Consider the following 10,979-nt stretch of genomic DNA (forward strand, 5'->3'; position numbering starts at 1 on the left):
TCTGTCACTGAAGAATATGACTGAACTATATGAGATTTCCAATGGCTTCACTCGAAGGGATTGGTAGGTGTAGGATTTTGAGTTGAGCATCACATGGAAATTTTTCCTTAGTATTTCCTCGACCCCCTTTAACAGTACGGTGTTTCCTATGACTCAAGAAAGAGAAAATGAAACTACGAAAACAAAAGTATTCACGCTTCATGTTCCTCAAATGAATACCAAGTCTTCAAGGTCACACCAATTTCTTCACTTTCAAAGTCTTCAGAAAGTCTTCAGAAATCCAAAGTCTTCAGTCGAAGAACTTCATTTTTAGGGGTCGACTTTCTCTGTAAATATCAAACTCCTCATAGACTTATAGAGCTGTGTACACTCATAAACACATTAGTCCCTTAACCTATAAGTCTTCAATACACCAAAATCACTAAGGGGCACTAGATGTACTAACACATACGCGTAATGTCGGTCCGGGCCGCTTCATCCAACAATACCGCCGAATCAAAGTATGACATATTGGTAAGCAGTATGACTATTATCGCCCACAACTCTTTGTGTTCTATTCATGCATATAACATCTACGCATTGACCTGGCTCGGATGCCACTGTTGGGGAACGCAGTAATTTCAAAAAAAATCCTACACACACACAAGATCATGGTGATGCATAGCAACGAGAGGGGAGAGTGTAGTCCATGTACCCTCGTAGACTGTAAGCGGAAGCGTTATGACAACGCGGTTGATGTAGTCGTATATCTTCATGATCCGAACGCTCCTAGTACCGAAAGTACGACACCTCCGCGATCTGCACACGTTCTACTCGGTGACGTCCCATGAACTCTCAATCCAGCTGAGTGTCGAGGGAGAGCTTCGTCAGCACGACGGCGTGATGACGATGATGATGAAGCTACTAGCGCAGGTCTTCGCCTAAGCACTGCAACGATATGACCGAGGTGGATTATGGTGGAAGGGGGCACCGCACACACCTAAGAGATCAATGATCAACTTGTGTGTCGATCTATGGGGTGCCCCCTCCCCGTATATAAAGGAGTGGAGGAGGGGGGAGGGCCGGCCCTCTATGACGCGCCCTAGAGGAGTCCAACTCCCAGCGGGAGTAGGATCCCCCCTTCCCTAGTTGGACTAGGAGAGAAGGAAGGGGGAGAGAGGGAGGAAGGAAAGGGGGGCGCCGGCCCCCCTTCCTAGTCCAGTTCAGACCAGAGGGGGAGGGGGCGTGCGGCCTGCCCTGGCTGCCCCCTCTCTCTCTCCACTAAAGCCCATTAGGGCCCATATACTCCCCGGGGGATTCCGGTAACCCCCGGTACTCGGGTATATGCCCGAACTCTCTCGAAACCTTTCCGATGTCCAAACATAGTCATCCAATATATCGATCTTTATGTCTCGACCATTTCGAGACTCCTCGTCATGTATGTGATCATATCCGGGACTCCGAACTACCTTCGGTACATCAAAACACATAAACTCATAATACCGATCGTCACTGAACGTTAAGCGTGCGGACCCTATGGGTTCAAGAACTATGTAGACATGAACAAGACTCATCTCCGGCCAATAACCAATAGCGGAACCTGGATGCTCATATTGGTTCCTACATATTCTACGAAGATCTTTATCAGTCAAACCGCATAACAACATACGTTGTTCCCTTTGTCATAGGTATGTTACTTGCCTGAGATTCGAACGTCGGTATCTCAATACCTAGTTCAATCTCGTTACCGACAAGTCTCTTTACTCGTTCCGTAATGCAGCATCCCGCAACTAACTCATCACTCACATTGCTTGCAAGGCTTATATTGATGTGCATTACCGAGAGGGCCCAAAGATACCACTCCGACAATCGGAGTGAAAAATCCTAATCTTGATCTATGCCAACTCAACAAGTACCATTGAAGACACCTGTAGAGCACCTTTATAATCGCCTAGTTACGTTGTGACGTTTGGTAGCACACAAAGTGTTCCTCCGGTATTCGGGAGTTGCATAATCTCATAGTCATAGGAACATGTATAAGTCATGAAGAAAGCAATAGCAACATACTAAACGATCAAGTGCTAAGCTAACGAAATGGGTCAAGTCAATCACATCATTCTCTAATGATGTGATCCGTTAATGAAATGACAACTCACGTCTATGGCTAGGAAACTTAACCATCTTTGATTCAACGAGCTAGTTAAGTAGAGGCATACTCTAGTGACACTCTGTTTGTCTATGTATTCACACATGTACTAAGTTTCCGATTAATACAATTCTAGCATGAATAATAACCATTTATCATGATATAAGAAAATATAAATAACAACTTTATTATTGCCTCTAGGGCATATTTCCTTCAGATCGATATATTGGACGAAGGGTATTGGAGTCCGGAAGTGTTCCGGGGGTACCAGGCTATGGCTAGCATGACCGAAATGTGTTTCGGGGGCCTCAGCAAGTGTTGCAGGGCCTCATGGGCCAAGGGGAGGGGCAAACCAGACCACCAAGGGGCTGTGCACCCCCACATCCTTTCCCACGTTGCTTGGGGAGGTGGGGCGCCTCCACCTGACTTGGGAGGCAAGCCTCCACCTGGCTTGGCTTGGGGGGTAAGTCTCCCTAGGGTTTTCCTAGGGAGATCCAATCTGCCCTGGCCGCCGCCCCCTAGGGGAAACCCTAGGGTGCCTCCCCCTCTCCCCTTCCCCTATATATAGTAAGGGGGTGGGAGGGCAGCCGTGACCCTTCCCCCTCCCCAACACCTCCTCCTCTTCCGTAGTGCTTGGCGAAGCCCTGCCGGAGAACCACAAGCTCCACCACCACGTCGTCGTGCTGCCGGAGCTTTCCCTCAACTTCACCTCTCCCCTTACTGGATCAAGAAGGAGGAGACATCCCTGGGCTGTACGTGTGTTGAACGCGGAGGCGCCGTCCGTTCAGCGCTAGATCGGATCTTTCGCGATTTGAATCGCCGCGAGTACGACTCGATCATCTGCGTTCCTTGTAACGCTTCTGCTTAGCGATCTTCAAGGGTATGAAGATGCACTCCCTCTCTCTCTAGTTGCTAGTATCTCCTAGATTGATCTTGGTGACACACAGGAAAATTTTGAATTATTACTACGTTCCCCAACAGTGGTATCAGAGCTAGGTCTATGCGTAGATTCTATGCACGAGTAGAACACAAAGTAGTTGTGGGCGATGATTTGGTCAATTTGCTTACCGTTACTAGTCTTATCTTGATTCGGCGGCATTGTGGGAGAAGCGGCCTGGATCGACCTTACACGTACGCTTACGTGAGACTGGTTCCACCGGATGACATGCACTTCATGCATAAGGTGGCTAGCGGGTGTCTGTCTCTCCCACTTTAGTCGGATCGGATTCGATGAAAAGGGTCCTTATGAAGGGTAAATAGCAATTGGCACATCACCGTTGTGGCTTTTCCGTAGGTAAGAAACATTTGCTAGAAACCCATAGCACCCACGTAAAACATGCAACAACAATTAGAGGACGTCTAACTTGTTTTTGCAGGGTATGCTATGTGATGTGATATGGCCAAAAGGATGTGATGAATGATATATGTGATGTATGAGATTGATCATGTTCTTGTAATAGGAATCACGACTTGCATGTCGATGAGTATGACAACCGGCAGGAGCCATAGGAGTTGTCTTAATTTATTGTATGACCTGCGTGTCAATGAAAACGCCATGTAATTACTTTACTTTATTGCTAACCGTTAGCCATAGTAGTAGAAGTAATAGTTGGCGAGACAACTTCATGAAGACACGATGATGGAGATCATGATGATGGAGATCATGGTGTCATGCCGGTGACGAAGGTGATCATGTCGCGCCTCAAAGATGGAGATCACAGGCGCAAGATGATATTGGCCATATCATGTCACTTTATGATTTGCATGTGATGTTTGTCATGTTTACATCTTATTTGCTTGGAACGACGGTAGCATAAATAAGATGATCCCTCACTAAAATTCCAAGAAATGTGTTCCCCCTAACTGTGCACCCTTGCAAAGGTTTGTTGTTTCGAAGCACCACGTGATGATCGGGTGTGATAGATTCTAACGTTCGCATACAACGGGTGTAAGCCAGATTTACACATGTGAAACACTTACGTTGACTTGACGAGCCTAGCATGTACAGACATAGCCTCGGAACACGAGAGACCGAAAGGTCGAACATGAGTCGTATAGTAGATACGATCAACATGGAGATGTTCACCGTTGATGACTAGTCCGTCTCACGTGATGATCGGACACGGCCTAGTCGATTCGGATCATCTATCGCTTGGATGACTAGAGGGATGGCTATCTGAGTGGGAGTTCACTAAATAATTTGATTAGATGAACTTAATTATCATGAACCTAGTCTAAATTGTCTTTGCAAATTATGTTGTGGATTAATAGCTGATACGTCTCCAACGTATCTATAATTTTTTATTGCTCCATGCTATTATATATTCTGTTTTGGATGTTTAATGGGCTTTATTATACACTTTTATATTATTTTTGGGACTAACCTACTAACCCAAGGCCCAGTGCAAATTGCTGTTTTTTTTGCCTATTTCAGTGTTTCACAGAAAAGGAATATCAAATGGAGTCCAAACGGAATGAAACCTTCGGGAGAGTTATTTTTGGAACAAACATGATCCAGAGGACTTGGAGTGGACGTCAAGAAATCAACGAGGAGGCCATGAGGCAGGGAGGCGCGCCCCCCACCCTCGTGGGCCCCTCGTGGCTCCACCGACCTACTTCTTCCTCCTATATATACCTACGTACCCCGAAACCATCTAGGAGCACCACGAAACCCTATTTCCACCGCCACAACCTTCTGTACCCGTGAGATCCCATCTTGGGGCCTTTTCCGGTGCTCCGCCGGAGGGGGCATCGATCACGGAGGGCTTCTACATCAACACCATAGCCTCTCCGATTACGTGTGAGTAGTTTACCACAGACCTTCGGGTCCATAGTTATTAGCTAGATGGATTCTTCTCTCTCTTTGGATCTCAATACAAAGTTCTCTTCGATCTTCTTGGAGATCTATTTGATGTAACTCTTTTTGCGGTGTGTTTGTCGAGATCCAATGAATTGTGGGTTTATGATCAAGATTATCTATGAACAATATTTGAATCTTCTCTGAATTCTTTTATGTATGATTGGTTATCTTTGCAAGTCTCTTCGAATTATCAGTTTGGTTTGGCCTACTAGATTGATCTTTCTTGCAATGGGAGAAGTGCTTAGCTTTGGGTTCAATCTTGCGTTGCTCGATCCCAGTGACAGAAAGGGAAACGACATGTATTGTATTGTTGCCATCGAGGATAAAAAGATGGGGTTTATATCATGTTGCTTGAGTTTATCCCTCAACATCATGTCATCTTACCTAATGCGTTACTTTGTTCTTATGAACTTAATACTCTAGATGCATGCTGGATAGCGGTCGATGTGTGGAGTAATAGTAGTAGATGCAGACAGGAGTCGTTCTACTTGTCACAGACGTGATGCCTATATACATGATCATGCCTAGATATTCTCATAACTATGCTTAATTCTATCAATTGCTCGATAGTAATTTGTTCACCCACCGTAATACTTATGCTATCTTGAGAGAAGCCACTAGTGAAAACTATGGCCCCCGGGTCTGTTCTCCATCATATAAGTATCCAATCTATTTTTTACTTTGCAATCTTTACTTTCAATCTTTATCATAAAAATACCAAAAATATTATCTTATCATCTCTATCAGATCTCACTTTTGCAAGTGGCCATGAAGGGATTGACAACCCCTTTATCGCGTTGGTTGCAAGGTTCTTATTTGTTTGTGTAGGTACGAGGGACTTGCGTGTGGCCTCCTACTGGATTGATACCTTGGTTCTCAAAAATTGAGGGAAATACTTACGCTACTTTGCTGCATCACCCTTTCCTCTTCAAGGGAAAACCAACGCATGCTCAAGAGGTAGCAAGAAGGATTTCTGGCGCCGTTGCCGGGGAGTCTACGCACAAGTCAAGACATACCAAGTACCCATCACAAACTCTTATCCCTCGCATTACATTATTTGCCATTTGCCTCTTGTTTTCCTCTCCCCCACTTCACCCTTGCTGTTTTATTCGCCCTCTCTTTCCGTTCGCCTCTTTCCCATTGTTCTTCTTGTGCCATGGCCGAATCAAAAAGGGCTAAGGGCTCTCTCCAGGGTTTTAATACTTTGGATAGTCCCTCTGTCCTCTCTAAGCTCATAAATAATGATGCTATGGAAAGACCTACCGGGGTTATCAATGAGGGTTTGAATAGTTTCGATGAAGATGATCCCGGAATTTTTCGTTATTTACTTTATGAGTCATTGAAAGATGCTTGGGATAGGCTTTTAAGGATCCGAGCTAGCTATGTGCCCCAATATCAAATTGAGATATACCTAAAAAGCTTTTATGTTGGGCTGCCCGCTTCGTTCAAGCAAGTTTTAGATTCTATTTTTGAAGAGGGTTTTCTTGAAGGGGATCCCATAGATACCTATGAAAAGATGAAAACTATATTTGGGCATCCCATGAGTGAGAAAGTTGAATCCACCTCTCTTTTGTGCTTTTACCAAAACGAAATTATCAAAGAGATGAAGACTAGCTTAGATGCAAATTTCCGTAGCGTGCTTAATCTTTCTTCCACCATTAATGGCCATGTGCTTTCTCAAAATAGAAAGATAAATTCTATAGATAATAAATTTTCTCTTTTCTTTCCCAACACCAAAGATGGCAAAACCTAGATCTATCCTTGCCTTTATGCCTAGCTAGGGGCGTTAAACGATAGCGCTTGTTGGGAGGCAACCCAATTTTATTTTTGTTTCTTGCTTTTTCGTTCTGTTTAGGAATAAATAATCCATCTAGCTTCTGGTTAGATGTGTTTTTGTGTTTTGTTTAGTGTTTGTGCCAAGTAGAACCTTTGGGAAGACTTGGGTGAAGTCTTTTTTATCTTACTGTAAAAGACAGAAACTTTAGCGCTCACGAGATTAGCTATAACTTTTTACTGGAGGGTGATATTTAGTTGATTAATTTTGCAGATGATTAATAGATAAATTCCTCACGTCCAGCTATTTATTTTAGAATTTTTGGAGTTCCAGAAGTTTGCGTTAGGTACAGATTACTACAGACTGTTCTGTTTTTGACAGATTCTGTTTTTCGTGTGTTGTTTGCTTATTTTGATGAATCTATGGCTAGTATCGGAGGTTATGTACCATAGAGAAGTTGGAATACAGTAGGTTTAACACCAAAAAAATAAAGAATGAGTTCATTACAGTACCTTGAAGTGGTGTTTTGTTTTCTTTCGCTAACGGAGCTCACGAGATTTTCTGTTAAGTTTTGTGTTGTGAAGTCTTCAAGTTTTGGGTAAAGATTTGATGGATTATGGAACAAGAAGTGGCAAGAGCCTAAGCTTGGGGATGCTCAAGGCACCCCAAGGTAAAATCTAAGGACAACCCAAAAGCCTAAGCTTGGGGATGCCCCGGAAGGCATCCCCTCTTTTGTCTTCGTCTATCGGTAACTTTACTTGAGGCTATATTTTTATTCACCACATGATATGTGTTTTGCTTGGAGCGTCTTGTATGATTTGAGTCTTTGATTTTTAGTTCACCATAATCATCCTTGCTGTACACACCTTTTGAGAGAGACACACATTATTCAGAATTTATTAGAATACTCTATGTGCTTCACTTATATCTTTTGAGCTAAACAATTTTGCTCTAGCGCTTCACTTATATCTTTTAGAGCACGGTGGTGGTTATATTTCATAGAAATTATTGATCTCTCATGATTCACTTATATTATTTTGAGAGTCCTTTAGAACAGCATGGTAATTTGCTTTGGTTATAAAATTAGTCCTAATATGATAGGCATCCAAGATGGATATAATAAAAACTTTCATATAAGTGCATTGAATACTAAGAGAAATTTGATACTTGATGATTGTTTTGAGATATGAAGATGGTGATATTAGAGTCATGCTAGTTGAGTAGTTGTGAATTTGAGAAATACTTGTTCTAATGTTTGTGATTCACGTAGCGTGCACGTATGGTGAACCGTTATGTGATGAAGTCGGAGCATAATTTATTTATTGATTGTCTTCCTTATGAGTGGCGGTCGGGGACGAGCGATGGTCTTTTCCTACCAATCTATCCCCCTAGGAGCATGCGCGTAGTACTTCGTTTCGATAACTAATAGATATTTGCAATAAGTATGTGAGTTCTTTATGACTAATGTTGAGTCCATGGATTATACGCACTCTCATCCTTCCACCATTGCTAGCCTCTCTAATACCGCGCACCTTCCGCCGGTATCATATACCCACCATATACCTTCCTCAAATAGCCAACATACCTACTTATTATGGCATTTCCATAGCCATTCCGAGATATATTGCCATGCAACTTACCACCGTTCCATTTATTATGACACGCTTTATCATTGTCATATTACTTTGCATGATCATGTAGTTGACATCGTATTTGTGGCAAAGCCACCATTCATAATTCTTTCATACATGTCACTCTTGATTCATTGCATATCCCGGTACCCCGTCGGAGGCATTCACATAGAGTCAAATTTTGTTCTAAGTATCGAGTTGTAATTCTTGAGTTGTAAGTAAATAAAAGTGTGATGATCATCATTATTAGAGCATTGTCCCAAGTGAGGAAAGGATGATGGAGACTATGATTCCCCCATAAGTCGGGATGAGACTCCGGACGAATGAAAAAAAGAAGAAAAAAGAGGCCAAAAGAAAAAAAGAGAAGGCCCAAATAAAAAAAATAAAAAATGAGAGAAAAAGAGAGAAGGGACAATGTTACTATCCTTTTTCCACACTTGTGCTTCAAAGTAGCACCATGATCTTCATGATAGAGAGTCTCTTATTTTGTCACTTTCATATACTAAGTGGGAACTTTACATTATAGAACTTGGTTTGTATATTCCAATGATGGGCTTCCTCAAAATGCCCTAGGTCTTCGTGAGCAAGCAAGTTGGATGCACACCCACTTAGTTTCTTTTGTTGAGCTTTCATACACTTATAGCTCTAGTGCATCCGTTGCATGGCAATCCCTACTCACTCACATTGATATCTATTGATGGGCATCTCCATAGCCCATTGATACGCCTAGTTGATGTGATACTATCTTCTCCTTTTTGTCTTCTCCACAACCACCATTCTATTCCATCTATAGTGCTATGTCCATGGCTCACGCTCATGTATTGCGTGAAAATTGAAAAAGTTTGAGAACATCAAAAGTATGAAACAATTGCTTGGCTTGTCATCGGGGTTGTGCATGATTTAAATACTTTGTGTGGTGAAGATAGAGCATAGCCAGACTATATGATTTTGTAGGGATAACTTTCTTTGGCCATGTTATTTTGAGAAGACATGATTGCTTTATTAGTATGCTTGAAGTATTATTATTTTCATGTCAATATTAAACTTTTATCTTGAATCTTTTGGATCTGAACATTCATGCCACAATAAAGAAAATTACATTGAAGAATATGCTAAGTAGCATTCCACATCAAAAATTCTGTTTTTATCATTTACCTACTCGAGGACGAGCAGGAATTAAGCTTGGGGATGCTTCATACGTCTCCAACGTATCTATAATTTTTTATTGCTCCATGCTATTATATATTCTGTTTTGGATGTTTAATGGGATTTATTATACACTTTTATATTATTTTTGGGACTAACCTACTAACCCAAGGCCCAGTGTAAATTGTTGTTGTTTTGCCTATTTCAGTGTTTTACAGAAAAGGAATATCAAACGGAGTCCAAATGGAATGAAACCTTCGGGAGAGTTATTTTTGGAACAAACGTGATCCAGAGGACTTGGAGTGGACGTCAAGAAATCAACAAGGAGGCCACGAGGCAGGGAGGCACGCCTGCCCCCTTGGGCGCGCCCTCACCCTCATGGGCCCCTCGTCGCTCTACCGACCTACTTCTTCCTCCTATGCATACCTACGTACCCCGAAACCATCCAGGAGCACCACGAAACCCTATGGGGCCTTTTCCGGCGCTCCGCCGGAGGGGGCATCGATCATGGAGGGCTTCTACATCAACACCATAGCCTCTCCGATGATGTGTGAGTAGTTTACCACAGACCTTCGGGTCCATAGTTCTTAGCTAGATGGCTTCTTCTCTCTCTTTGGATCTCAATACAAAGTTCTCCTCGATCTTCTTGGAGATCTATTCGATGTAACTCTTTTTGCGGTGCGTTTGTCGAGATCCGATGAATTGTGGGTTTATGATCAAGATTATCTATGAACAATATTTGAATCTTCTCTGAATTCTTTTATGTATGATTGGTTATCTTTGCAAGTCTCTTCGAATTATCAGTTTGGTTTGGCCTACTAGATTGATCTTTCTTGCAATGGGAGAAGTGCTTAGCTTTGGGTTCAATCTTGCGTTGCTCGATCCCAGTGGCAGAAAGGGAAACGACACATATTGTATTGTTGCCATCGAGGATAAAAAGATGGGGTTTATATCATATTGCTTGAGTTTATCCCTCTACATCATGTCATCTTACCTAATGCGTTACTCTGTTCTTATGAAGTTAATACTCTAGATGCATGCTGGATAGCGGTCGATGTGTGGAGTAATAATAGTAGATGCAGGTAGGAGTCGGTCTACTTGTCACAGACGTGATGCCTATATACATGATCATGCCTAGATATTCTCATAACTATGCTTAATTCTATCAATTGCTCGACAGTAATTTGTTCACCCACCGTAATACTTATGCTATATTGAGAGAAGCCACTAGTGAAACCTATGGCCCCCGGGTCTATTCTCCATCATATAAGTTTCCAATCTATTTTTACTTTGCAATCTTTACTTTCAATCTTTATCATAAAAGTACCAAAAATATTATCTTATCATCTCTATCAGATCTCACTTTTTCAAGTGGCCGTGAAGGGATTGACAACCCCTTTATCGCGTTGGTTGCAAGGTTCTTATTTGTTTGTGCAGGTACGA

The sequence above is a fragment of the Triticum aestivum genome, chromosome 2D (assembly GCF_018294505.1).
Source record: "Triticum aestivum cultivar Chinese Spring chromosome 2D, IWGSC CS RefSeq v2.1, whole genome shotgun sequence".
Lineage (NCBI taxonomy): Eukaryota > Viridiplantae > Streptophyta > Magnoliopsida > Poales > Poaceae > Triticum > Triticum aestivum.